The sequence below is a fragment of the Crocuta crocuta genome, unplaced genomic scaffold (genome assembly GCF_008692635.1).
Source record: "Crocuta crocuta isolate KB4526 unplaced genomic scaffold, BGI_CrCroc_1.0 scaffold165, whole genome shotgun sequence".
Lineage (NCBI taxonomy): Eukaryota > Metazoa > Chordata > Mammalia > Carnivora > Hyaenidae > Crocuta > Crocuta crocuta.
The window spans coordinates 2,244,281-2,248,815 of NW_027530502.1; positions in this window are offsets into that span (position 1 = coordinate 2,244,281).

Sequence of the window (4,535 nt, forward strand, 5' to 3'; positions counted from 1 at the left end):
ACTAAGTGAAAAGTGTTAAAAGATTTCCTAGGTGAGTCACTGGACCTCCAGAACAAATAAGCTTACTCACTGCATAAAGCACTGAGGTGAAACCAGAGAGAAAGAAAACATTTGTGTTTGCGCTTCTGGAGAAGACCTCTGCAGTTCTTGGCTACTCCTCTGAGTCCTCAGGCCAGGGGTTTTGCCTGCCTCCAGCTGAACCACACTTTCTCTGAGGCTTGGGCCAGCTTGTCATCAGACTAGAGCTGGAAGATTAACATGACACTTGCAACAAAGCTGAACTCAGTGTTGAAACTTCCATGGCTGGTCACTACAATCTTATAGGGTATACTAAAATCAACACTAGGCAAATGTGGAGTGTTGAAGATGGGCAATCAGGAATATTGAAAGCACTAATGAGCCTCTTCTTTAAATAATATTTCAAAAAAGAGTTGCCAGTGGTTCAGTCCATCCAGCCTGATATATGGATTCGAAGGAATGTTTTGGAGGACGGCATGAGGCATGAGTGTCCTCCATTATACTGTGGTGTTAAAAGGGACTGGCCTTCTCAGTCTTGGCACATTGCCTCCAGTTCGAATTCCACCTCTGCCTCCTATCTGGCAAGGCACTCAATATTTAAGCCTCATTTTTTTCTTCTGAGAAATGGGGATAATATGAATCCTCAGAGAATTGGTATGAGGATTAAGTAAGATAATGCATGTGAAGTGTTTAGCATAGGCTTTACCCGCAGAATTAGGCAACAAACATTATTAAAAGCCTTGCAGGGTTCCTTTGTGGCTGGAAACATGGATGCTTCTGTCTTGTTGGGCCAGGTCAGGGATGAACTGTCCTGCTCAGCCACAGTCCCCTTTTCTCTAATCCCCAGTCCTTTCCCTTTCACCCTTGATCCTGCTCTTCCTCACTGTAATCTTCTTCTTACTTCCTCTTATCTGAGAGTTCAGGGGCTTTCAGATGGAGTTGCAGTGTGTGCAGCTACAGGTTTGTTGTGTCTGAGGGAGGGAGGGAGTTCAGGGGACTCCCAGGTTGCCATCTTGGCCCGGAGCTCTCAGCTTTGGCTTGAGCTTGAGGAAAGGCCGTGCATAGAAGAGTAATGAAAACTCTCTTTTCCTAAATTCTTTGGAACAAACCTTTAGAAGAGTAGAGGATTTTTCTACATTGTAATTCTTACTCTTACAGAGAACTGGAGTAGGATCGTGCAAAGGTATGTTTGGTGTGTGAACGTGTAATGGGTGGGTGGTGTGGATGGTGGTTATGGGGACAGAGACTTCTCACTGAAGTCCAGTGTGGGATAATATACCCCTAATCCTGTTTGGCCAGCTGATGCTCTTCTCTCTCTTAGGGTAAAATTGAAATGCATAGGATTTTGGAGAACACCCACTGATGAGCTCAAGCATACATTGCACAAAGCTGTAAATCTGTTAATGTGCTTTAAAGCCCATGTCCTGTCACTCCTTTTCCTTATGCCTGAAGGGAGGTATTTTTCCTTCCATTTACCAGAAATACCGTGATTTAAAACCTTTCAACCTTTTCTTTCTTTTTTTTTTGAATGCTAATGAGTCACAATCAGAATTAGAGCTGGAATGTATTTTTAAAATAACATTTAATGAATACAAATTTACAAAAGCAGTCATCCCGTAACATGGGGCAGACACACAAAAACAAAAGGTCTATGAGCTCAATAAAAATTGTTCCAGAATACAGTGAAGTTTTGTCTAACTTTTTTATGCATAATAGTCCGGTCCTGTTAAAAAGGAATATAGTTTGCTGCTTTCGTCTGTTCCAAACTCACTTTTTCCAACCCTAGGTGAACTGGAGGAGTCAGCTGTGTTAGGATGGCCAAGTTGGTTTGATGGTTTGGGGAGGAGGGATGTTGAGAGGGAGGAAGTTGGCTTCTCTGGTCTACCGGTGGGGCTGGGGGCCCTTGTGGTTGAGGCTGAGGGTCAGTCAGGCCTAGCAATGCACACCAAAATCACTGGAGGTGTTCTTTAACTTCGGGCTTCATGGATGGCCTTTATTAACTACGTAGGTAGAACATTTTTACTAGGTTATAAAAGTCGAGTTTTACTCCAGGCAGCCTTGCTTTTTTTTTTTTAACCTAGGTGTATCATTTTCTATTTTTAGTGATTAACTATGATCCAGTAAAAACATATTAGTTTTTTACCAGAAAGCATGGTTAACTCCAGAAGGTTTCTTTGTATCAGCCTGGATAGTATTTAATTTTAAAGCACCCATTCTCTAGACAAAGGGCAGGCTCCAACTCTAGAACACTCAGCTGTTTTGCACAAAACAGAGTAGATGAGTAGTGACATTTTCCCTGTCTTTCCCACTGATGCTCTGGGGTCAGTGCCACACACCTCAGCTGTGCTCACAGTTTTCCAGAATGTTTTGGAACCTTGCTTGGGTGAATCAAAGATAAATTAGAGCATGTATTCTGTGTACCTTCTCAGGGAACACAAACTGATATAAAAAACAAAATCTGGAGTACCTGTGTGGCTTAGTTAAGCATCTGACTTTGGCTCAGGTCATGAACTCACAGTTTGTGGGTTCGAGCCCCACATTCCGCTCTGTGTTGACAGCTCAGAGCCTGGAGCCTGCTTCAGACTCCGTGTCTCTCTCTCTATTTCTGCCCCTCCACCACTCACACTTTGTCTCTCTCTCTCTCTCAAAAATAAATAAACATTAAAAAAATGAAAACACACAAACTCTATAAAGGGTATGATAACACCAGCACCTTCATCCAATGACAATCATATTGACAAGGTCAATTTAGAAATGGTTTGGCAATACATAGCAAATGCTATTAAAAGTTCCTTAACTTCATGCAGCGCCTGGGTGACTCAGTTGTTTGAGTGTCTGACTTTCACTGGGGTCATGATCTCGTGGTTTGTGGGTGCAAGCCCCACATTGGGCTCTATGCTGACAGCTCAGAGCTTGGAGCCTGTTTCGGAATCTATGTCTCCCTCTCTTCCTGCCTCACCCCCATTCAGGCATGCGCATGCACGCTCTCTTTCTCTCTCAAAAATAAATAAACATTTTAAAAAAGTTCTTTAATTTCATAATCCCAATTTTTGGCAAGTATTCCAAGGAAATAATTTAAAGTATGGAAAAAAGTTATAAGTGCTAAGTTATTCTGAAATGTTACTTGTTTTAACAAAAAACAGATATAACCTACGTGTTTAGTTAGTGCAGTGGTTAAATAAATGCCCATGTAATATTATGTAGCCACTAATAATATACATATACCATGTAAGTCAGAGAACAAAACCACTGATATAGTAAGTAAAAAGGAGAGTATGTAAAATTGAATATACAGTATAGATGAAACTGTTTTCAAAAAGTTTCATAGAAAAATGTCCTGGATGGTGGGTGATGTTTTAACATGTTTTAATCATTTTGCATCATGTAGAGTATATGATAATAAAAGTTAAAAAAAAAAGAAAAATAGGTGGTCTTTATGGAGCAGGCAGAAAAACATCAAACCCAAAGCCTTTCGGTTATTTCAGTTTGTGGAAAGAAGGTGCCTAAGGCTCCTTTGAGCTTCATTCATGAGCCAGGAAGGCTAATCCTGCTGAAAGTCATCTTGGAAATGGTCCTATCAGCACAGGAAACATAGAGCGAACCATCTACATTCCAGCAAAGGTTTGAGAAAGAACCAAGCCTCATATTCCAGCTACTATTCCCACCTTCTCTATCATCTATGCATTGGTCAAAAGTATACTTTCATTATTCATTTAATTTCACTGCTTAAAATTATAATAAGTCTTGAGAATTAGAGAAGACACTATTTTATACTAGAAAGTATACTTTATACAAATAGATGATTAGTATTGACCAATATTTGGAATATACTATTCACAAAGCATATCACAGTGTCTGAATCATACACACCTAGTATGGTGCAGCTATACAAAATTTATGTAGCTTGCTGTCTAAAATTCTGGTTTATTTGAACTTTTTGTGCAAGGGTTTTTCTCGGCCCTTCCTTGCTTATTGTACACTGAGAAAATCCAAGTGGATATCTCTCAGTTGTAACTCAATCTTCCCTATATTTATTCCTTTTAAAGGAAGGATCTTACAACAACAGTAATAGACTTGTATATATCCAATCCATGGTTATTTCCAATCAATTGTGATATTTTTATTGTGTTGTAAAATAGTTCTCCACACCCATGTTGGCAAAAGCAAAATCAAAGAGGACACTTAACTACAGAATTCACTGTGGCAATATTTATGACCACTTTCACTTAACAAAGAACAATAAGAAAAATTCTCATTCCTTTCACTTCATTAGGTCCTCCTTTTCAGACATACCTCAGAAAGCCTTTATCAGTGGCCACCATCTTACTGTTTTCTTTTTCATTCCACTCAGCCCTTGACCGAGAGAAAGAAATTGCTGTACTTCCCCTGGATTTTGCAAGACATTCGGTCATGCACGTTGCCCATGGCGAAACAACTTTTTAGTGTGAAACCACAAAGCTAACCGTGACCTCAGCCTTGCTGCCTCTGGGAAAAAGAGAGGCAGAGACCTACACAGA